This window comes from Octopus sinensis, linkage group LG3 (assembly GCF_006345805.1).
Source record: "Octopus sinensis linkage group LG3, ASM634580v1, whole genome shotgun sequence".
Classification (NCBI taxonomy): Eukaryota; Metazoa; Mollusca; class Cephalopoda; order Octopoda; family Octopodidae; genus Octopus; species Octopus sinensis.
The window spans coordinates 94,356,157-94,383,656 of record NC_042999.1 but is presented as its reverse complement, the minus strand read 5'-3'; the positions used below and the strand labels follow the sequence as shown (position 1 = coordinate 94,383,656).

Sequence of the window (27,500 nt, the reverse complement as noted above, 5' to 3'; positions counted from 1 at the left end):
TCATAAACTAGGTTAGCGGAAACGTATACTAAGAACTATATTTCTTTGGATTCGTTAGAGAGAGTTTCACTTCCTGCGTAAAGGCTTCGACTCATTATGCCAGTATCTGTATACTGTATTGTATTACAATAAATAATGTGCTACCTTGATGATGTTTATCCTTAACATATAAATGTACTGAGAAAAAATGATAGAATAATTGTAATGTTAGATTCGAGAACGATTTCAGTTCTGAGAAAATCATTCGATTCATTACAGCTACCTATAGTCTTGGTAAATTTATGCACAGCTATCATTGGAATGCTTTCCACAAGAAATAATGTACGCGTACCACGCAAAAGAAAATTACTATTGAAAGAATATAATTATGTCTCCCCGTTTTTCTCCTAATATCACCTACCGTTATTGAAAACGATATGTATGTTAAATATCACAGCTTAAGTTTCCCGCTATAGAAATTTTATTGGATATTTTAACGAGTTACTTATAAATGCATTCAAAGTACAGTGTTTGTAACAGTAGACAGTGTTATCGCCAAATGCGACCTTAGAATGATCTATGGCACATAGAGTGATGTTGCTGTATGACCCAATACCCTACGATATAGTATACACCATATTACGTTCGCTATTTGCATTTCTGAGAAACATGAACGACAAATGATTACGTTGCTATACAATAATACATGTGTTTATCCTAGGTTTTTTAAATTTATTAATGAAACATCATCTGGTTATTGCTACAGAGTATACCTAAGTTTATACTTAGTTATAATCAGATTCCCTAAAATATTCAAAATTATGTCTCTCTCTCTCTCTTTTATTTTTCTCTCAAACTATATATATCTGTATATTCCTTCAACTGAATATTCAGTGTACACTGGTCAATGCCATTTGTATATTACCAACTAACGAACGAACCTTTATTTTAAAAATACCACTACTTGCAAGTTTCAATAAAACACATTTTTTGGGAACGGAAGGTGTTTCATAATTTTTCATGTCAAGTCTCTTCGCACAGTGAATACTTAGTGTTTAGAGCGGTTATCCGTACAATAAAAATTATAAGGAATTTCTAGGACGTTAAAAGAAGCATACCGGAGTAAAATAACTCTAAAGTATAAACTATAGCACATTAATCTTACGAATGGATCAAAATGATGCCGAAAAAAACATTGCAATGAAGATTAAGAGAGTTGCATTAAAAATATGAGTAATATAATATCCAAAATAAAAACATAAAAAAACGTATATATGGCTTAATATGGTATTCGACATTTATCAAATATATTTATAGTAGTATTAATAAATAATGAAAGATTTGCTTTTTGATTGAATATATTTAATTCTATTTATCAAAAATCTTTGTTTTACAATGCCTAGAATATAAATAGCAAAGAAAGTCTATTACGAAAAAGGATTTATAGAGTTAATGCTGAATTTATTCAATAGCCAACTGAGATATATATGTATGTATGTATTATGTATAGGCGCACGTGTGTGTGAGTGTGCTTGTATATATATTGATATGTTTATTGATTGAAATCAATTTAGAAACATCGACAGGAAGCAATACCATTTTATTCTCAGCAAGTCTAGTGTATATTTTGTTTTACTTTTTACTCTTCAGAACCACTATGAGTTTGATTTTTTCTATAGGAAATGTTGATGTTTGTTGGATTTGGGTTTACTGGCAAAGGAATTGACCTAATATATAACTGTTAATTATCGTGTTTATCATGAACGAGAAGTATAAATAAGTATAATCATGTCCTTCCGTTCCAGAAAATATATTGCTATACGCGTATTTATGACATGTCTATCTGAATATGGAACAAAACGGAAAAGGAAATGGTAGGCCTTACCTTAATGACACAAGAGCGTATGTTAACCTTTAAGCAATTATTAATTTAATGCAGCAAAACCAAACAGGATCTATAAATATTTGTATCGAATTATGCTCGTTTATATCGTTTGCTCACAGAATATAAACATTTCTTTATCCCAACACAATGCAAGGTTTCAAACTACCTGCAAAATTCTCCGATAACAAAACACCAAAAATATATAATGAAGATAAAACTCGAACATAGTCGTGAAATATGGATACACACACACACATAATATACAAATATAGAAGTGTACATATGTATATGTATGTTTTTTTTATATACTTAACTAGTGTCCTTGTATTTTGGATGATTAATGGTTGTATTCATGGGTGACTCATAATCATACACTTCCCTGAAATACATAGCTAAATTTAGGTTTCGGAATTTCATTTGTATTTTCACCTTTACTGTTAAGAAAAATTGAGAGATGTCAGCAGTTCGATGACTGCTTATATGATTTCAGGGACTTTATCCTGATTTACGTTCCCCACGACAAAATTAAACATCTAATACCATTAGAAGTATGATTTGATGCCCCAAGCTCTAGAGATCTTCCACGTAAAGTACTTAATATTGTATCTTTAGTAAAGGTTTTTCTAATCGGTTGAAAGTAGAAAATAAAAATAAAAATACATTTACAGGAGGCGAAACTACAAGACGGCTGGTCGATTGCTCGGGTTATCACTGATTAACTGAAAAATGTTTTTACGATTTGAAAATATGGAGCCTCCTAATTTCCGTTTTCTATAGCATTGTAGTCTATTTCTTGATTACAGCAGATTTTTGATAACTTCTCACAGCCAAATATTGCCTAATATTCATACATATATATGCATGCTGGTTGGTGTTTCAGTCTCGTTTCCTCTATGTTATTAATTTAACATATATTTTTAGCATGAGATCGGAAAACAATCGACGAAATTAATACATAATACGTTACACACACACGCGCACGTGTACATACGTGTGTGTGTGTGTGGGGGGGGGGGTGTATGCTGCAAATATTCTACTTAATATGTTGTGTGAATCTCGTATCTTTCACATGGTGTAGCGTGTTCATTCGTAAGCAGATATAACAGTGATTTGTTTTATATGCTTGCATGATATATGGTTGCAGAATCCTCGTTAAAATTTGCCATTTCTCGTACCATTTAACTGATTATTGAGTTCATGCAGTTTTGGTTGATCGAAATTTCTAGAAATTTATATATAGATGCTTCAGTTTTACAAGGCTGACTTTCTAGTATATTTACATATTTGCTTTGGCTAAATTAGAAGGTTTAGCAGTAAGGATATCGTTTATATATGCTCAGAAAATATAAACATAGTTCATATGAACAAGTCAATAGATAGGATTAATGAATATAAATCTATTTTTCTTTTATTGAACAACGAAAGTTATTGTCAAATAAGTGATATATAAAATTAGTTTATCCAGTCTATTATTTTAACATGATAAAAAGTGAGTTACGAGAGATTTATCTGCTATTTCTAGGATATCAAATATATATGTTCTTCCATGCATTTGACTGAGTAATATTATTAAAAGGTATAACTCAGGAATAAAGTTCATCTTTGTGTTGGTGTTACCCGAAATCTAATGTTTAGATGGAAAGAACCTACCGCTTCATCTATATGGATATTACAGTTTTATATGTATTTATAAACATTTTTAGTTTCCCAAAAATCTGGCTCGTAAGATAAAAAATATATATTATTCACATATAATTTGGGAAATGTGCCTTATCTAAAACCTTTCAAATATATTTATGCCACCATATACTCTGGAAAGTTTTGCCATTTTAAATGTATTTCTCCTCTAAAGACATTCAAAGAATTGTATACAACACAGGTTAGGAAAATTCATTATGAAATCGAGCATTTATAGAAAATTGGTATTCCGATACTGACGTATATGTCTTATTGATGGAATCTAATAACATAATGGAATTTCTGTTGAATGCTGCTAAAATATATAGCATTTCTCATATATGTAGTTTCCATAGAAACAATACATGGTATAGAAATTATATGAAAAGAATGTTATTATCATCTGATAAAGCTTTAAGACAATACCTTGATCGCGCATATTCCAGTAATTCAGTCTAGCAAATAATATATTAAAGAGACCAAAACATATTTACTTTGAGTTTCTTGCTTAAGCAAAAGTAAAATATCTGCCTGATTCTAGCTCTGAGATGTATGCATAATTCTCCTGAGATAGCTTTCAGAATCAAAGTTATCATACTGATAAGAAAACGATAGTAACGCTGAGATTACATTTTGAAATTCGCGTTGAGACTGATTTTGTACATTGCATAGCTGGAGCACATATATGACGTGAGTGCCGGTTCGGTAGTTATACTACAGTTCATCATTTACACCTTTCCATATTATATATTCTCTGACATTTAAATGATGCAAGAAAGTGTTATGTACGATCAATTTCACAAAGAATAACTTTTTATAGTATTACATTAGTTAGCAAAGGAAGAAAGACAGGAAGGAAAGAAATAATGAAGGAAGGATTTGTTATTTTAAACTTTATATTACCTATATTTGACAGCATATTGAGATTAAAATCATTCGTTGAAACAATTCATAACATTTTCAACATTTTCCTATCCACACTCTTTCATATTCTTGAATTGAAGATATATTATCTCCGTTTTAAAATTGCAACAACGAAAACTGGGGGCGGGGTATAAATACATTTTATTAGAATTAATGTCAACCAGCGGATCATCCGATTCAGTTTTCGGAGACAGAAGACTTCTAGTAAAAATAAAATAAACTGAACTGAAGATATAAAACAAAATGAGAAACTCATTCTGTTTTCTTGTGAATATATTTTCCTTCATTAAACGCATTAAAAAATCAAACATGTTCCATGCCTGGAACTATTTCCATAATTTTTAATTGAGTCCAGCTTTATCTTTGTAAATTGTCTCGTAATTTTATACAATTCTGCAATTTGCTAACTAAGCGCTAGTATAAAGAAACAGAATAATATGTAGAGAAAGCACTATTATCGTTGAAATAGCGAAGTGTTTCCACCATCGTCTCTTAGATGTTCTTTTCTGTGAATATATTTGAAAATTTTATGAAACGTTAAACATTTACATACTAGCGAAATCGTTAACGCTTTGACATGGGTTTAGAAATTCTAAACATAAATATTAACCACTTTTCTGAGCGTAAGTTTCGAGCCACAGGGTATGTTTTAAGCAACGTGAAGAAGTAGAATCTTTCCATGAAGGAATTTATACTGAAATTGAAAGGATCGTTCATATACACACAGATAAATAGATACAAAACACAAAATAGTCCATTTAATTATCAAGCCAAAAATTAAATTAATGAATTGTAAATCAAAATCCTTGAAAAATTACCGGTTACAATTGCTATTGGAATTATGGGTACCATCTTATATTGCCAAAAACGCTAATTGATAATTGCCATCCTATAATTATTTGGGTATTTTTTGGTTCGCAAACATTTTGAAGGTCCCATTACGTATTATGTATATATGATTGTGAGTGTCTGTTTTTACGCGCATTCATTGTATTCAGAAGAGGGCTGTAGCAATGGAAACACATATATGCATATAATAGTATTTCATTCGACCATTTAATTTTATTTCAGTTTTGGATGCGTGACATAAAACTGAAAATTAAAGAACAGTGGAAGAATCATTTAAGAAAAAAGAAACTGACAATTCGGTGAAATTTTCTATTCCTCAATTTAATTCTTGACGTTACTAAGCCTAAGAAAACATATGTCATATAGAATACATTGCAGTCATTCGACATACATTGCTATGAGAAAATTTCTCAAATCTGGTTGTTAATACTCCTAATGAACCTACAGCTACTGGGATGTCAGTTTCCGTTTTCATTATTCAAATACAGACAATCTTATTCAAGTAACTTGTAGCTTTCAATCTTTTCTAGCTCTTTGTCCACCCCTCGTGCTTCCCTATATATGCCAATATCTATGATATTCATTTTATTCATCACTTTCTCAACAACACCAATATCCCTTCTCCAACCATCAATCACTCGATCACATTGGATTGTAATATCATACAATATATTACACTCATTATTTCTGGTGTGCCAATTCAATGTCCTTTCAAGACTGTATTTCCACACAGTTTCTAAGTCATACCTAGCTACATTATCATGCTTCCTTTTGTATTCCTTTTCTGCCAATTGACTACGAGTGGCTGTGTGGTACGTAGATTGCTTACCAAACACATGGTTCCTGGTTCAGTTTCACTGCGTGGCACATTGGGAAAGCGTCTTCTAGTATACCCTCGGGCCGACCAAAGCCTTGTGAGTAGATTTGGAAGACGGAATCTGAAAGAAACCTGTAATATATATATATATATATATATATATATATATATATATATATATATATATATATATATATATATAATATATATATATATTATATATATATATATATATATATATATACACATATATATATATATATGTCTGTGTTTGTCACCCCACCATCGCTTGACAACCGATGTGTGTCTAACACCCCGTGACTTTGCGGTTCGGCAAAGGGACCGAATAAGTACTAGGCTTACAAAGTATAAGTTCTGGGGTCGATTTGTTCGACTAAAGGCTGTACTTGAGTATGGCTGCAGTGACATGACTGAAGCAAATAAGTGTAATATATGAAACTCTTAATTTTTGATGCAACACATCCTATAAAAGGGCGATTTAATGATTTTTCGTTCTCAACACTCCAAATAAATGTCACAGTGCATTCTTTAAGTTCAGGCTGCCTTAGCCACCTCCAGGTATTGATCTTGTTTTCTCTCTCGTTTCTCTACCGTTTCTCATTCTAGCTTTCAATCCTTGATCATCGTGTTTCTTAAATATCTTTCGGTGTGTCACAATTCTAACACTAACGAGCAAACTTTTATCTTCTGTTTGACGTACCATCTCTGATTGTTTTCCTCATTGACAACAGGATTGGGCATCCTTTGAGCCACCTACCTCCTTTGATGATGATGATGAGGGGAAAGGGAGGAGGAAAATATTCAAGAAGTGGTATTGCTGAAGAAGAGGGTGTAGGTAGTAGCTGTGGTTGTGTCAGAGACATCCATGTTGATAATCATTGTGAGAATGATGATTATATATTCCAATGATGTCATGACATTTCAGATTTATCAGCACAGAGATAACAATGAAATTAATTGATTAGTCATTTTAGTTCGATTAGTAATCAGCAATGACAAATTGACTATTAATGAATTCGGCATTATTCTAAAAGTTTCCAACAGCCTTGTAGTATGTTCAGTTTAGCTGCATCACCAGCTGTCTGGTATTAGATGATTTGAGAGATGTTATTAAATCAAAGTGGCAGTATAATAAATCTGAGTCTTCTGCCTACTGTTATCTCCAGGGAGAAACAGAGATACACGGAGGATGACAGCGGTATGCATATAAAGTTAACATCACTTTAAACGAGAAAGGCCAAGCAAATGGATGAAGACTCGTTTTAACAATATTTATTCATCATAAAATTTGAAATATCTCCTTGTGTCCATTAACACATGCAAAGTGTATGAGGTCGATTAAAATTAATCGTTTAATGGTAGTATCTTGTAAATGCAAAAGTTGTAGTAGTAGTAAAAAGTGTTGGGTGATAATCTAAATAATGTTTGCAATTTTCGTGACGTCTCTTTCAATGTTGAGCTCAAATAGAATTATTGTTCTCTCATCTTTCTTGCGCTTGTGCTATCAACATGAAAAGAATTACTTTCCAGGTTTGCATTCATTAGGAAAGTGAGACGTTGTTCAATGTAATAAAATCGTCCCTAGTTTGACTGTTATTCATACAGCAGACAGTGATAAAGAAAATATAATTTACGTCTCTGTGTAGAACTGACACAACACAATTAAGAACTGGGTGAACAGTAATATTATCGAAACAGGGAAGAGTGTATGAATATATCTTAGTTTTTAATTTCGTTTCCAGGAATCTTATTAAAATCAAATAACTTCAGTTGAATTAACTAACTGTACTACTTTGTTATTCTAGAGATTCTTAATGAAAACAAGTTATTGAAATGCAATATGCATACACACGTATGTATATAAGTATGTATATGTGTGTGAATGTACGTGTGTATATATACTTATATTCACGTATATGTCTGTGTGTGCGTGCGGGCGTGTGTGTGTGTGTGTACGTATGTGTGTATGTAAGATGTTTTTACATTGAGAAATCATGCATGTACACATCCGTTTCTGTTGTAAAACCTATATAAAAAGCAAGACAAAATTCTTTCATATAAAAATCTAGTACTTTAACTTACTCTAGTAACTCACTTAGGGAACACCTCCTATTAACACAAATAAAGGAATTTGACATGCGTCTTATTCCCGCTTTCTACACAATCTATCTTCCCACGGCTACTTTTATGAACACACTTTGTTGAACCCAAATAATAGTCCGACGTTCCCAACGAAAATTTGCCCACAAAGTTTCGACGCTAAGTGGAGACAGTGGAGGCCACGTATTCTGCAAAAGTATACGATCTCATTTTAAACGAGAACAGCTGATTTTAGTGTGTCGTAGGTTTTTAAGTTACAAAAGAAAAACGCATGTGTCCGACATTTTGAGAACATCATTAATATCCCATCGTTTTTTTTTCTTTTTTGCTTCTTTTCTCTCTCATATTATTTCATAAGGATACTTTTTCTTCTCCAAGCAATATCAACATCGAATGTTTTCCTTGTCTGAGGGAACACGAACTTGTGAAATATAGTTATACTCGCGTATGTGTTTGTATATATGTATGTACATACAAATATATGTATACAGGCAAGTAGAACTGGTTGTGGTTGTGGTGCACCATTCAGTGCAGACGTGTTCCATTAAGTGACTGTCAAATGAATCTCGCTCAATAAACTCGGTTTCACTTAGTTTAGTCGATTATAATACATTTCGCTATCTGCTTGTAGCTGGTTGCGTAAAACGGATATTGTGGTTGTGAATGACATGGAAAGGAGTACAGTTTTATGGGCGATGAAATTACTTATAGTTAATCATAAATAAAATACCTATATAAGTATGAAAATAGATAAGTGAAAATTGAATATATTTCAGATAAATATACCTTTAAATTTTTATTCTTATATACGTTTTTCATTTATAATTAACTATAAGTAGGTCCATTATCTATTAAAATGAACTGCACTCCATTCCATGACATTCCATACAATGATAACTCGTGCACAGCTGCCTACAGGCAACTAATAAAATATGAATTTATTCGAACTAAGTGAATCGTAGTTTATTTAACGAGTTAACTTTTGAATAGTCGACTGACAGGACACATCTGCACAAAATGACGCACCACAACCAAAAATCTTCACACGTGAGGGACCAATGCAAGATAGGTTGAAATGATCACTGTGATTAATAGAGAGTGTTCATTTCCTCTTTTTCTCATTTGTTATATGCTCGACGGATTCCTGAAGTAAATTCAATGACACCTATATCCATACTGCCGAAGACATCATGTAACCGAAGATACTGAACGCGCTTTCAACAGCATATTACCAAGTGTATACTCAATTTTAAATACTTACACACACACACACCACACACACACACACACACACGCACACACACGCACATCCATACACATACACACAGAACGTGTGTGTGTGCACGTAATTGTGCGTTTGGTTTATATTTATTTCTAACCGTTACACACTTTAGAATATGTATAATATGATCGCCAAACTGTGTCAAATGCGTCTAAATAAAAGGGGTGTAAATAAAACCAAAATATTTCTTACCTCATGCCGTATGTTATCCTTTAATTAAGCATTAATTCCAAGCTGTATATCCATCCATGTATGTAATCCTGTAGAATGAGCAGAAAATATGTCTATCAAAATAATAATAATAATAATAATAATAATAATAATAATAATAATAATAATAATAATAATAATAAGAAGAAGAAGAAGAAGAAGAAGAAGAAGAAGAAGAAGATGAGGCAGAAGCAGAAGAAGCAGAAGAAACAGAAGAAACAGAGGAAGCAGAAGCAGCAGAAGCAGCAGAAGCAGCAGAAGCGGCAGAAGCAGAAAAAAAAAGAAGAAGAAGAAGATGGAGGAGGAGAATAAAATTGTATCGACAATACAAGATATGAGACGGATGCAAAGAAATGTTATAGGGAAATTGGCCAAAGTAAAATAGAAGTAAAAGGACCTAGTTAAGAGTGAGGAAATGGAAGAGTTCTGGAAGAATATAAAGAATATAATGTTAAAGCTGACAGGATAGAGCACGAGAAAGAGAGACTGGATAAGTTGAAGAGCAGAAATAGGTGTCAGTAGATATACAAGTGCTAAGATGTGTTCTTAGGATATCTCACAAATGGAAAACACTAGGACTATTGCTAAATTCTGGCTAAATTGTTCGACAGAATTACATCAAAATTTCATATCTGACTGATGTCCTCCAGAACCCAGAGCAAATACCTGCTTGGCTAACCAAAGGAACAACACATACTTCCTACCAAAAACTGAAGACGCAAAAAATCCCAAAGAACTACGGACCACTAACATGTCACAGTACCATCTACGAGAGTCTCAAATCCATATAAACTGACACAATATACGCTTTCTTTGAACATACGTTTACCCTTCCACAAGATCAAAAAGGTTGTATAAGGAATTTAATGGGTGCAAAGACCAATTACCGATAAGTAATATGATTGTATCATAAGTAATATGATTATAGAGGATTGCCGGAGCAAAAAGTATCTGAGTATGGCATGGATAGCATATAGGAAAGTGTTTGATAGTGTTCCACATAATTGGATACTCAGGGCCGTTGGGGTATACAAGAAATATCCTGTCATCTACAAATTCTTACAAGGTACCATGGCCAAGTGGAAAACACGTCTCCTTCTAAACCATAATAATGGGATGAGCGAAACTAATAACATCAACATCAAACGAAGCCTATTTCAATGTGACTCCCTCTCCCCATTACGCTTTTGTTAGTGTTAGTGGTATCAAGGACAGTACAAAGATCAGTGGGGACAGGCAGACACCTTGGAAGATGCCCCTCCTAATTTATACTGTTCCTAAACTTCTTACATATGCTGTCAAGTCCGTCCTCCAATTCGCCATACTTGTTCCAAACAATCGCTCAATATTGGATGCAATACCAAATAGGTTCATACACTCCATAATGTGGGATCATATCGTACGGCTTACGATACTCGATCCTTGACATGCTAAGTTACTCTTCCTTCTCTTGTATTCTCTAAGAACAGTTTTGTTTATCAGGAGCTGATCCGTGGTACCTCTGTACTTACGCTTGCAACCATTCTCCTCATGTAGCAGGACTGCATTTGTCTAGATGTTCGTACATTGACCCTGTGTGTATTCAGTCAATAACTTCGACATAAGTAGCAAACAGGATATCGGCCTGTAATTGTTTGCCGTATTGCATTTTCAATGTTTTTAGACATAGCTCTGTCCTACCCAATGTCAACAACTATGGTATTACTTGGTCGGCATTTAACAAGGTGTTGAGTTGCGCAGCATGACATTCACCAAATCTTTTGCTCCAGAAGCCTTGAACTCCATCTTGTGTCGGAGCCATTTGCTCATTTTCTTTGCTGATTTCTTTCACTTCCCTAACTGAAATGACTAGTTCTGCCTGTTTTGGACAGGCTACTGTTGGTTTCAGTTCTTGTAACCATTCAGCATCCTTCTTGTGCTCCTTGCTTTGCCCCAGATGTGACTCCAAACCTTTGATTTTCCATGTTGTCTGGTATCAACTTTTCATCTGTACACTCTTCATTAATTTCTTTATAGAATCTCTCCTGATCTACTCTGAATAAACTATTCTGGTAGTAACCCTTCGCTCTTTGGTGGTATCTTATCCTCTTTGATTTCTTTGCAATGAGGCGCTGTTTCAGTTCCTCCATTAGTACTACTACTACTACTATTATTATAATTATTATTATTATTATTATTATTATTATTATTATTATTATTATTATTATTATTATTATTATTATTATTATTATTATTATTATTATTATTATTATTATTATTATTGTTCTGATGGCGGAAAGCTAGCAAATGTTTCATCAAACCAAGCAAAATGTTTTGCGGTATTTCGTCCACTTTTACTTTCTGAGTTCAAATTCCATCGAAGTCGACTTTAGCTTTCGTCCCGCTAGGGTTTGATAAAATAAGTACAAAATGAATACTTGCGTTGATATAAGCGACTTACCACTCTCCCACGAAAAGTTAACATGCAAAATCGACTTCGGCGCAATTTGAAATTCAGAACATAAATAACTACGGAGAAAATGATGCGAAGTACTTGAAGTAACGTTTGAGCGCAATAATAGAGGAAAGCATTTTGGGCCGTTTGAGCTTTCTTGAAAATTTAAACAAAGACACACCCATAAGAAACATTTCATAGAGACACAATGAAATTAATTAAAGGATTAACATTAGAATGCTTAAAATAAGTTTCTTGAAATTCTTTACATACAAAAGCACCAAATCCACTCACATGTGAATTTTGGCCCGTACCGATAAATTAAAGATTTACATTCAAGTAATTTTCACCGTCATTTACAATAATGAGCTAGGCGTCATAAACAGTAGTCATGTCATATGATAATATTAAAAAAAACATTAATTTCTCTAAATGTATATAAGTATGAACAATAAGAAATCAAATGTTCGTACGCATTATTGTATTTTCTGTAGGGCAATAAACGCACACATACGCACAAACACATACACAGCACACAAACACACGCAAAAACACACACAAACATGCACACGTACAAACATAAACGTAAGCAAACATAGAGGGAGATATACTGGGATATACAGACGCGGACACACGATCGCATATATATATATATTATATATATATATATATATATATATATATAGTTGACATATAAGTGCTATATACGTATATGTATATATATACATGTATACTCACGCACACAAATACAAATACACAATCACATGTGTATATATATATATATATATATATATATATATATATATATAGCAATATATATATGCCCATGCCGTGCGTGTGTGCGTTTGTGTGTGCCTGCATATATAGAATGTGAGGATGCACAAGGCAAGTAAGCAAATTTTATTAAGAGGATTATGATGTATGAATTATGTTCCAGAAATTCTCTCTAAATAAAGATGACAGCAAATGTAAAAGAAAAAACTTTTTTTTTTAAAAATCTATTATGTATATGTCTGTGTTCAATCATTTATATAATAAACACAGACGTATACATACAGCCGCGAGTTTTGTGTAGCTTGTATTAATATACGTAATATACATACATGTGTGTGTGTCTAACACGTATATATATACATATATATATATATATATTATATATTTCCATACATCGAGACACACAAACACAAACACGCACGCACACACACACACACGCACACACACACACACACACTCACACACAAGTTCCAAATATCAAGCGAAATTAATGCTTCAACGTATCTCCTCGTGCATGTGCCCGTACACATATTTATGCTGGTGTGAAAACATACATATACAGAATATACAATTTGATAAGTGCGCGTATGTGTGCATACGCATACAGTATTAAGCATCCTTGCACGTGTGTATGTGTGTGTGCGTGATTGTGTGTGTGTACTGAATATTTGCAAATAGATGCTTTTGGCATCCACCATTTAAAATTTCTGTGGTTTATCCGCTTGCATTTTTTTGTCTTTCAAACATCATAAATGACAAAATTATATTTTCTTGCTTTTCTTTTTGTATTTAGAAAACTAAAACCTTTCAGTGTAAATTATCAAAACTGAAAAATTCTTCTTGCGAAGGCTTCACATTAAATTATTGCTCTAGGATGCAACTTCAGATTATTAAAATGAAAGAAACCAAAATAAATATTACTTCTACATTTTCTTTATCTTACCAAACTCAAAAATTTGTTTGAAAATATTTTGTAAGAAGTTGTTTGTATCGTTTACTTATATTTTATGTCGAGGCGAATATATCTCGTAATATCCAAGTTGTCCTAGTTTTTAGTTGGGATATTAGAGCCTTGCATACACGATATGCACCGTCAATGTCCGTGTAACTACGATAAAATTTAAATTGTGCTCAGTGACATTGTCTTTCACCTTCTCTTTTCTTCATGAAACATGTATCACCAATTTATTGAACAGAGTTCAGTTCACTAAAGTCTGCAGTATATGCTGTTATGAAAAATTAACAAATTCTCTAAAAAAACTCATTTACGTAATTTATTGTTAATTGAATTCTAAGTTTGTTCTGGGCAGGTCATCACGTATGTATAAAGATATTCCTGAAAACTCATTAATATCTCCATTTCATAGGAAATTAAATTAATTTTACTGATAAAAGAAATAGTTGAATTGATACAAATAAAAGAACACGACACTAAATTGCTATTGGCATCTAATTTAGTAGTTTTTCGCTATAAACCGAATTTCTGACAAGATCATTTTTTCTCTAATCGAGCAAGCAAGAAGCATGAATATTATAATGGCAAAATATGCGTATTGGAGACTTGCAATTTAGAGAACTTTTCTCCTATAAACCTGCTTGATTAATGTTTAGTTTTCTTTTTTCTAGGTGAATGTGTTTCACTCGTATATTGATGTCATTTTAATCAAGTAAACACATTCTATATATTTATAATCGTTGTATGTTAAATAATATTTAACGGCCAACGGGGAAATATAGATGAAAAGCTACAACGCTTTTTTTTCTACATTTGTGAAAACATTATTTACTGTTTTTCTTTCGAAGTCTTTCGTGCTTAGGAAATGGAAACGACTACATATTTGTGTTAGATTTGTGCTTCGAATTTTAGTTGTTCATAAACATTGTATGAAACCGTCTATGACAAATTACCTCTCTGGTGTTAAACGCAGGTTATGAGACATTATCCCCATAAGTACGCCTTTCGTACTTTAAATGAAGCTACTTTTTACACTTCACTCTGCCAACTTTCAAACTTAACACCTACTAATACAAACCAACGTTAAAGGTGTTATTGTGATGGGTTATATTTCGTAAATTTATGCCCAGGAAAACTATAAAAGATTACGTGCATATATAATTCACTTGCTTTGCTTAGCAAAAAAAAACCTAAGAATCACACTGGTGAGACTTTCTTTTATTTCAAAACACATCAACGTAGATTCATGCATAAAATGCTTGGAATTAGGATATAATAATGGAAAAGTAAAAAATATTACGTTTTTCAGCAGAACACAATATCTAATCATGGAAAAGGTGAGAAGATTTAATATTCTCGTAATCGTGCCTTGGGAATAGCATCAGCAATGCATTGGGGTATTGAAAAAAATGGAAAGATTAGACATGAAACACCTACTTTTCAATATATAGAAAGAGGAGACAAAGAATTTGGTGATGATTAATTTCGCGGAATCTTCAAAATTTTTAAGGTAAATATGAAATTACTCTCTCAAAATTTAATGAGATTACTGAACCTAATTCTTGTCTGTAACATAAACATAGAAGTTATTAGTAAACAAAAAAAAGTTGTGTTCATGAACGTATAGTGTTTGCGAGATGATGCATGCATATTGATATACATGCATATATATATATATATATATATAATATATATATATATATATATATGTTAATGTAGGGACATCTTTAGGGATGTGTGCGCAACATGTAAAGAGAGTTTGTATGTCTGTCTGTCTATTTATCTATCTATCTATCTGTCTGTCTGTCTGTCTAGCTATCTGTCTCTGTGTATATAAACATTTCTTTACTGCCCACAAGGGGCTAAACATAGAGAGGACAAACAAGGACAGACAAAGGGGTTAAGTCGATTACATCGACCTCAGTGCGAAGCTGGTACTTTATTTATCGACCCCGAAAGGATGAAAGGCAAAGTCGACCTCGGCGGAATTTGAACTCAGAATGTAACGGCAGACCAAATACCGCTATGCATTTCGCCCGGTGCGCTAACGTTTCTGCCTGCTCGCCGCCTTTATATATATGAGAGGTATTGGTGTCAAGGAAACCCAAAGGTATCAGGTAATACAGAGTAAATGCTTTGGACAGACTACCGTTAAGCTCCAGATTCGATAATGATACAAATGAGGAGTCCAAGTAGGTCGTCTATTAGCAAGCATATATATAAAAATTAACAGAATGAGATAAAAAATCCAAGGCTGTGAATAGTTTTCAGAACATTTATATTGACAAGGTCTTACAGCTGTTTCCGGGATAATTTATATATCCCATCATCAGTGACGGTGCGAAAAAATGTTTAAGTAATTGTTATTATAGAGAAGATATGAAATGCAGAGTGAAGTGGCGGAATGACAACAGACGTGAGATACGTACGGAAATTTTCAATCCTTTCCCTCTGTATTTCATATGTTCTCTATAATAACCATTACTTAAAAATTTTCTCGCGCCGTCTCTGATGATGGGATATATAAAATATCTCGGAAACAGCTGTAAGATGTTCACTTTATAAATGTTCTGAAAACTATTTACAGCCATCGATTTTCTATCTCATTCTGTTAATTTATATATAGTCATGTCATACGATAATATATATATATATATATAATATATATATATATATATATATATATATATATATAATATATATATATATATTATATTATATTAAATTAGAGATAAAACCACTATTAGGCAAATCAAACAGTGAAAAACATAAGCCAATACATAAAGTTAATTTAAAAATATAAAAGTTAAAAATAAAAAATTAGTTAAATAATTTAAACTTATAAATTTTATATATACAAATATATATATATATATATATGTATGTATATTTTTATATTTATATATTATTTTATTAATTAATTAATTTATTTATTATTATTATTATTTTTAAATATATCAAAAGTATTAAAAGATAAAGAGTAAAACACTACGATCGTTTCATGGCTGTACCAATTCGAATAACAATAATTTAAATTCAATTAATAATGCAAGTTATGATTGCAGTCAATCTTCAGGTTAATTGAAATATTTTTAAAACAATCAAAAATATTTAAACAATATTTTTAAGATATAAATATTATAATAATTTTATTTATAATAAACTCTATTATCAAACTAGAAACTTAAAACTTAACAATTATGGTGAAAGACTTTATAGTACGATGAGGGGTTACTATAAAACAAATTGTTTTATATATTTATTAATTATATAAGACGTTTAGAATATATTTAATAATTAGTGTTTTTTAATCATTTAAATTATTTAATTTATTTTGTATTAAGTATTATTTATCATAGTTATTTTATTAATAAATCTTATAGTATAGAGTGATTTTATTCTTTATTTGTGACTTCATTCTATTTACACTGATAAACTATTAATGTTCCCATTCACAATCTCATTGATAAAGCGTATTTGTTCCTCACGCTTAATGAATTCTTCAACAATTTATTCTTTTTCCGATTCAAATTTTTAGTTCATTACAAAACCTCGCTAAGATAAGTATTTATTTATATTTAAGATCTTTAAATTGTAAATTTTAATATTTTATAAGTCTTCGGTGTAATAATATTTTCCTTATGTAAATATCGTTGTTTATGTAATGATCTAATTATCGTAATTTTCTATATTATTAGATATTAAATTTAAGTTTATTCGTAAGATACTACTTAGCGATAGATTTGTTGTTTGATAGCAAGTATACGAGGTATCTAAAGTTAGGCTTTTGTATATACATGTATTAATAGTATTAATTGTAGTTTTAAATTTCTTATAATTAAAATTAGATAAACTTTGATAAACTTAGATATGTTTCGACTAAAGATTGGTCCAGGCCATGTCTAACTTAATAGCATAGCTTAGTTATTGTCTTTTGGAATTGATATTCGCTAGTTATGCCCATTGATAATTATATTTATAGTATTTATTCAATACTATTTAACTACGAATTGATTATTTCTATAAGTATTTTAGATAAGATTTCCGAAAGTTCGTTTAAGTTTGTTTCTATTTTTGAAATTAGCTATTTCATCTTTAAATATGAAAAATTAATTTATTAGGTTTTTATTATATGTGCATATATATTTATTTATAGAGATTATTTTAAATTTTAATTATAATATTTATGTACATTTATATATTTTCTTTGATAATTTATATATAATAGTAATTATTTAAAAAAAAATATTTATGTAATTAGATATAGACTATTTGCCGATTTTAGATTATTGGTGGGTTTCCTACCTTATAAATTAAAATTAATATTTAACATTATAATCGATTTTGATATAATCATTATTGTTAAGTTTTTAGTTTCTAGTTTGATAATAGAGTTTATTATAAGTAAAATTATTATATTATTTATATCTTAAAAATATTGCTTAAATATTTCTGATTATTTTAAAAATATTTCAATTAACCTGAAGATTGACTGTAACCATAACTCGAAGTATTAAATCGAATTGGTACAGCCATGAAACGATCGTAGTGTTTTACTCTTTATCTTTTAATACGTTTGATATATATAAAAAAATTAATAGATAAATAAATAAATTAATTAATTAATTAATTAATAAAATAATATATAAATATAAAAATATACATACACATATATATTTGTATATATATATATATATAATTTATAAGTTTAAATTATTTAAATAATTTTTTATTTTTAACTTTTATATTTTAAAATTAATGTTTTGTATTGGCTTATGTTTTTCACTGTTTGATTTGCCTAATAGTGGTTTTATCTCTAATCTAATATAATATAATATATTTATACTATAAAATTGGATGTAATCCTAAATCTAATTTTTCCCTGTAAGTTTGGATTTATTCCCTAATATTATTATATATTATTATATATATATATATATATATATATATATATATATATATATATATATATATATATATATACTACATACATACATCTCTCTCTCATTACAAAACATCGCTAAGATAAGTATTTATTTATATTTAAGATCTTTAAATTGTAAATTTTAATATTTTATAAGTCTTTGGTGTAATAATATTTTCCTTATGTAAATATCGTTGTTTATGTAATGATCTAATTATCGTAATTTTCTATATTATTAGATATTAAATTTAAGTTTATTCGTAAGATACTACTTAGCGATAGATTTGTTGTTTGATAGCAAGTATACGAGGTATCTAAAGTTAGGCTTTTGTATATATTTCTCTCTCTCTCTCTCTCTCTCTCTCTCTATATATATATATATATATATATATATACATACATACATACATACATATATATATATATATATACATACATACATATATATATATATGTATGTATGTATGTATATATATATATATATATATATATATATATATGTATGTATGTATGTATATATATATATATATATATATATATATATATATGTATGTATGTATGTATATATATATATATATATATATATATATATATATATATATATCAGAGGGATAGTAATAATGGGTTACATGCATCACATGTATTTCTTATCTGCTCACTGTTGCTTAATATAAGGATTTAAGTGCGTTCATACTCCAATTTTATCAATCGATCGATTGCAACACACACACACACGCATAAATATTGTTAAAAACGTGAAAAAGCAACCATACCAAACGACTGAAAGAGGCAATTTCAAAAGATGCTAGATATCGACATATTTCAGAACTACTGAAAGATGCAGTAGTAACAGCTATACACAAATTATGTAGCGGGGCAGAAGCTAAAAAAAAGCCCCCAAAAAACAGAGTTGTTATCCAAAGAAGAAGTAAACAAATTTCGTACCTTGAGGAAAACAACCTCTTAAATGATACCCAACATAGTATTTGAACCGCATTAATTTGCCTGTCACAGCTATTACAGCACCATAACACTGTCCCCATTAATTTCTTGAGGAGAATGATCACTGACTGCATGCATATAGGCCTAGATATTGCTAAAGCGTTTGACAAGATTAATCATGGAATAGGTTAACGGATCTCAATATCATAGGAAAACTCGGAGAATGGCTCTTTGACTTCTTGCAGGGGAAGAAATCAATCTATTTCTACAAATGATTTTGTCTCTGATAAGTCATCTGTTATAAGTTCTAGGTTTATTATTAGTCTTCTTCATTGTATTAGGCATTAGTTCACAAGTCCTCTTCCCCGACCTAACTAGTCAAACTGATGATACAAAAATATTGATGGTTACCCTAACTCCATTATTGATGGGCAGATAAACACAATCCTAAATTTAATACATTAAAATTTCAGGCTCTTCATTATGGAAAGATCACATTAGTTGGCAACAGATAACACGATGATTTAGATTTCAATTAACACAGAGGACTTAAAAGTAGTCATGTGAAATGATGCATACCAAATAAACTGAAAAATATGTGTATTATGTTATGATTCCTAATAAAATTCATAAGTGGATTGATAAGGAAATAAGAGAAACTAAGGAATTGTAGAGTAATACAAGCCGGGAACGAAAAATAAATATTTCGATAGAATTAATATTTTGAGAGTACAGAGAAAAATAATTCACAGCATGTGAGGTTATAAAAACAGAAAAATACAATAAAAAATATCTATGACGTTAAGTGGTCTACACGATTGATTAGACCAGTTACCGTTACATTTTCCAGTTTTGAGAATAAAGGGGCCATATGTTTATCAATTTCTTTTCTTCTGTAAACTACATTCTAACAGCACTTAATGAATGGAGATACACAGCAATATGCCGAGGGCGAAGTGACTATATAGAAATGCAGAAATAATAAAGGAAAAATGATATTTAAAAAGTCATAAATGAAGAGCACGAAGGGAGATTGAGGTCGGGAGATATAGCGCAGTGGAAACTGATATATTTTCAGTACAAGAGAAATAGCTGAACTGTGTCACACCTGTAATAATTCATACGAATAAAAATACTAAAACACAGCACGCAGTTTAGAGTTCTGCTAATATTTGGTATAACAGAACTTCAGATAAATCGTTTGTAAAATAGTTCTCAACCTTCTACGATATATAAACGAAGAACACTTAACTTGCAGGGAGGTTTCGACGCTTAAGGCAGCTTCGGAAGGTGAACTCTAAATATCGATAGATTGTATATAGAGTTTTGGGGGCGTCTAAAATATCTTTCAATATCAAAAAAAATCCATAAATAAAAATTCTCTCTGTATTTAGCATGCAAATAGATTGAATATTTGTCGATAACACTTATGTTGTAAAGGCAACTCAACACAAGATGCTACCTTGAATTGACGAGGTTTATTAATTTTTCGCTTGTGCATATAACACAGTGGAGGCACGTGGCTTAGTGGTTTGGAGCATTCGGCTCACGGTCGCAAGATCGAGTGTTTAATTCCCAGCGATGCGTGCTTTCCTCGAGCAATACATTTTACTTTATGTTGGTCAACTTCACCCAGCTAGAAAAAATGAGTACCATCTGTATTTCAAAGAGCCAGCTGTTTCCCACTCTGTGTCATGCTGAATCTCCATGGGGACTATGTTAAAAGTACACGTGTCTGTAGAATGCTCAGCTACATACACGTTAATTTCACGGGTAGGCTGTTCCGTTGATCGGATCAAATGAATCTCTGGTCGCCGTAACCAACGGAGAGCCAGTATATAGAGCATCATCCATGCACTCCAAACATGACTTTGTGAACTCTAACAATGGTATTTTAAATGTATGTGATAAGTTCAGGTCTGTCAATACAGACATGGTAAGAGTTTTGTCTGCTGATATTTGAAATAATGTGCACGTTTTATACTCTTTTACTCTTTTACTTGTTTCAGTCATTTGACTGCGGCCATGCTGGAGCACCGCCTTTAGTCGAGCAAATCGACCCCGGGACTTTCTTAAAATTATCTTTAGTCAGTGTTATTTTCCAAACCTACTTCCCTTAAAAAACCCTCATTATCTTCTTTTGCTCTGAAGTGAGATTAGAGGTAATGATGAAACTATCACATTGATGTTGATTATACTCTATAGGGAGAAGTTTATGTTGAAGGTCTTTCAGTTTATATTGGAAATTGCATGTTAAATTTGAACGATATTTAACTTATAATTGCTGCTTAAATAAGAATATATCACCCAAATAAGCTTACAATATTAATAAAGATTTCAGATGGGTAGAAAAGTGATGGCCTAAAACATAAGCGACTGAGAGTGTAAATCCTTAATTATAATTATTGATATGATTATGTTTAAGATTAGAAACAGTCATATATAAATATCTAGAGAAGATATGTAAAATTTAGAAACTATTCATAATTGTATTTCTACTGTATGAAAGTATGTTTCTTTTTGTTTGTATATGTAAAGTAAAAAAATTATAAAAAACAAAACGTGCACAAACATAGTTAATAAATATATATCAAAAATAAAGCATTCGATAAAAAGGGTTAAATATTGTATCATTTTAATCTATTGGATTGAAGTATACCTGCATAATATAGTGGGGGATATGATAAACATAGTGTGGGAACAGAAAAATGGCGTTGAAAAAAATAGCAAGAGGTCATGAGAGGATGAAAATGAAATTGCAAAGAAAGCAAATATGCAAAAGATTACTATGAAGTGATTTCAAGCGTCTACGCATTTGTGTTATTGGTAATGTTATTCTAGTTGGATGAATATTGTGGGACTCAGTTTCATTGCATGTACGTTTCTACATTTCTGAATTTCGTGAAATGATAGGAGAGGTTTTAACACGACAGATCCGATTTTACCATATCATACTATTAATAGTATAAAACCTTTCTTTTTAAGAAGATAGTTTAACATCTTAGAATGTTAATATATCTTCATAAAGAGGGGGATGTTTACTATTAAAAAGCCCTAGTTTTAGATTTCGTTAATTCATATTTATACATTTGGTTTCTATGTACATGAACTAATTTTGTTCTATTTACATGATAATATATATTTTTGATTGTTAATGCCATTATTTTACTTGGTATTCTTAAGACTTATATATATTTGAATCTATATGTATAAAGAGAATTCTAGAAATAGAAGAGAGGTATAAAACAATGGGTAATTGAACGTAATTCTGCAGAGCTCTCAGAGCCACTCACCTGAAGACGTGCGGATGCACAGCTATTGAAGGGTCCTATTTATTTATATAATACTTATATTATAACGTGGTATATTTAACTCAGCATAGCACAGAAATAACTTGTCAATTTTATTTATTCTGCTCGTTCCATCGTTTTTATTTCATAAATTTATATAAGTGTGTTTATGTCATTTTGTGTGTATATGTGTGTGTGTGTGTGTGTGTTTGTGTTTGTGCGTAAATGTGGTCAAATAATTCCTGGAATGATGCACTATGTGTAAATCTGCATTTAAGCGTAATCCTCACTATTTCTTATGTTAAATACATAAATATTGAATTGTTTTATAATCATCCAAATTCAATTTTATTAAAAGCCTGATCGGATTATTTTCATTCACAGACAGGAATTTTTAATCTGATTTTGTTTTACGCTGCCCTTTCGAAGAACATACTTTATGCTTCCTGATTTCAGCCGCACTTTATATTTTAACTTTATGTTACAGGTTTCTTTATTTAAAAAAAAAGAAAACGTGTCGAAGTAGATGACAAGTGTTTCTCTTCCTTATTATTTTATGATTTTTGGCAGGTCTCATGATTACAATAATATACTTTACTTCCGTTGAGATTTTTGGAACACAAGTAAATTAATAACTCCGTCAGACGATGTACGCTCCAAGAATTTGTCTATGGAAAACAGTGGAGTATATTTTGCTGCGTAAATATGAAGGTATTCTTGCATTATACGTTGAAGACGCACCTTCTAAATGAATATGAAATAGGGTGCAAAGTGTCCTTATTACAAGGAATAATGTTAGCATCCTCTGATACCAAAACAACAGGAAAATGCCATAGCATGTTAGATTTCAAAATAGTGAATACACTTTTCGTAGGAACCATGAAAACAAAACAATGTTATATTTCTCGAGAAAACTGGAATTCCCAGAATGTATATTTATCTTTATTATTATAACAGTAACCGTTTATAGGGAAAAGCATAATACGAACTCTTGTGTTGCAGGAATTACGAACCGACCCAGTATAAAAATTACGCATCGTAAAATGTAAATAAAATTATTGGCCGTAAACTTCGTAAGTGTTAGAAAGCTTTCTGTCATATATCTATTCAATTAGCGCTGTTCAAGAGAACAAAGATGTATTCAATCGTAATCTTCAGCCTTCCTTATTCAAGAAAATTTAATCCTAACCTGGTTGTTGGAAAGCACACAGGGGCACGCACGCACACACATACACAAACACCCACACCCACTGATTAGCTGAACAATCCAAATAAGGAAACCTTTATTAAGCAGATAGTGATGTACGAATTAAGTTCCAGAAATTATATTTATATATTTTCGTACATTAAAGATTCGAGTTATTATCATAGGAAAAAAACCCAGGATTGTGGAATGGTTTTTCTCATGGTTTTCACATGTTTTTCATTGGGTAGTAGTGGTTTTTGCATTTAATATTACAAATGATTTGGGGTTGAGAAACTAAGTACCAATCGAATTATTGGGATCGATGTGATCTAAACTTGGGATAATGTTGGAGCGGTTTCCCGTTTTCTTCTACATGCAGCAGCCGGGATTTTGAACTCAGAATTTAGATTGCTGGAAGATATACCATAAAGCATTTCTGCCGACTCGGTGACGATTCTACCACTCTTCTACCACCAGAGCAAAGTGGACACATTTGAAGAACACATTTCGATTTTCAGAAGCGCTCTGTCCGAGAACCGAACCCACGTGTATGCAACGCTCGAACCACTAAGCCACAGGCCCTAATACACACGCACACACACGTATATATGCACGTGCGATGATTTTCAGCCAATGATCAAGATTAGCCCTACTGAATAAAATATTGAATATATCTTAGCACGTCGAATGTATATATTATCTATATCTATTTTATGATTCTTTTTATTAATTTCAGAAACATAGTTCGAGGCGCTTATCAGTACAAAATTCTAAAGTTGGTGTACAGGCAATATATATGCGCGTGTCTGTAAGTATGCGTGCTTTGTGTGTATCAGTATGTTTATGCCTGTAAGTGTGCATATAGATACATTTAAATGGTAGCCAATTTCATATCAAAATAAAACACTTTTGGAATATACATTTTTGCCTCACTATTTCAGATTAAAAAAAAAGACATCTGATCCCAAGTTGTATCACATACTTCAGCGTCTGATGGTATAAAATCTGTAAAGCAACTTGTCAAATTGTTCACTTCAGTTAACGATCTTGAGACAACCAGTGTCTAGCTTAGTTATATGTCACTCTAAGTGTTATCTAAATATCACTTGTATTTAATGTTTTATATTTATGTGAAATTACCAAGTCTCGGATCTTTGAAACCAATATTTAAATAGAAAGAAATTTGATAGAAAAGATAATGTATCATGTTAACATAATTTTTCTGAGATATTTGTTTCTATTTACTTGACTGACGTGACTAATATTTCAGTCACTAGTTTAGAAGCTACGAAATGTACGTATTACCAATTATAAGTGAAGTGAAATAATGTTCAAACGATGACTGGAACCGAGTCTAATCATTTAATTTTAGTATTATTCTAATTTAATTTTCACAGCAGTCAGTCATAATGATCAGACTAAAGACAAAGTCTGTACTTGATGGCTCGGTGTGTTAGAAATAACGCAAAATTTCGTATAAATCAACTTATTTTGTTTTTAATGTAATGAGATAATATTAGCCAATGCATACTTAGAAACAAGAATGTGAGATGTGCTGTGCTATAGTATACATCTGGAAGATACTAGCTTTGAAAGCTACACAAATGGCAGGGACAGGTCGACACTGCATAGTGCAAAACACCCCCAACAACGCCGTCGCGCTTCAGGACCAGTCACTGGAACAGCCTGGGTTTCAGCGGCCCACAAATTTTTAATATTCTCTCAAAGAGCCTGAGGGAAGTACACAAAGTGGATGTAGGTGTTTTCGAATTAAAATTGGATCTTTTCCTGTCGAGAGTCCCAGAAAAATCTACCTAGCATCAGGAGGTGCATATGAGGGCAGCAACATCAAACTCCCTTATTCACCAAATGCCACATATCAGAGGAAGTTCTGAATAATAACAGGGTAGTAACAAGGCGGTGCCCCAGCATGGCCAGAGGTTTCAGCTGAAAGTGATAAAAGACAAAAATATATATAATATATTTAATTTTTTTCCGATTATCAATTTGTATTGCAAGATTCCTGATGTGAAATTGTGTGTTGAAACCGATATTGTTGTAATTCGGGATAGTAATTTTACTTTTTTTGCCAAATATATATTATATCTTCACTCCTTCACGAGTATTCTTATTTTGTTATCTTCGCCCCAGAAAGCGGTGCTCCAGCATGGCTGAAGTGTCACATGACCGAAACAAGTAAGACGATGAAAAACAATGCCATCTTAATACCGAGCCACACCGGGTATCTCTTCTAGTATTATATATATATATATATATATATATATATATATATATATAAATATATAGGCGCAAAAGTGGTTGTGTGGTAAGTAGCTTGTTTACCAACCACATGGTTCCGGGTTCAGTCCCACTGCGTGGCACCTTGGGCAAGTGTCGTCTACTATAGCCTCGGGCCGACCAAAGCCTTTTGAGTGGATTTGGTAGACGGAAACTTAAAGAAGCCCGTCGTATATATGTATATATATATATATGCGTGTGTGTGTTTAGTAAGTTATGCAGCAGAGTGGCTGCATTACTTACTAAATGATGGAAGTCAGACGGTTGCATCCAATCGTGCACACTCTAGGGAAGCAAATTTCAAGCGGTGTCCCTCGGGGAACTGTCTTAGGGCCATTACTGTTTATAGTAGCCGTCTTAGACATGCCCACAGTCACACAGACAACCACTGTCACTAGCTACGCCAATGATACAACATTATCACAGACAATAAAGCGTCCTAATGATGTCGTAAATTACCTAAACGCAATATACCAGTGGAGAGAGCAAAATAATATGCAATTTAATGCTCAAAAGTTTTAATCACTGTGCTATAAGATCACAAAGGCTACACAACTGATGTTTACAGGACACGGAGATACTGCAATCACAGAGTCACAAACAGTGAGAGACCTGGGCATCAGTATGAGCAATGATGCATCATTTCACATGCACATTACTAACTTCGCAGCAAAGTGCAGACAACTGGTGTAAGGAGGCCAATCCATATGTGCAAAGACACAGGAAAACCGTCTAACCCGTGGTAAATGGTTAATTAGAAGCTTAAAAGCCCTTTGAAAATGGTAATATTCGGTTCTTTGCTGAAAATAACATAAATAACAACCAAATGTTGGACAGAAGAAGTAGTAAATTATTAAATGTAGATTCTTATGAAGTCTGCAGAGCGTCTTACACCAGCTGGTGTGTTGGGTATAGGATAAGTGAGGAAAGAAACACATGCTATATAACTCACA

General features: G+C 31.7%; 1 long non-coding RNA gene across 1 annotated transcript in view; it reads right to left on the bottom strand.

The window, feature by feature from the left end:
- LOC118762513 overlaps positions 1-27,500 on the bottom strand; it is a 963,298-nt gene that overhangs the window by 588,859 nt on the left and 346,939 nt on the right. Inside the window, exon 2 of the long non-coding RNA XR_004998269.1 lies at positions 9,727-9,794. This is a non-coding gene — a long non-coding RNA (uncharacterized LOC118762513). The remainder of the gene's footprint in view (positions 1-9,726; positions 9,795-27,500) is intronic.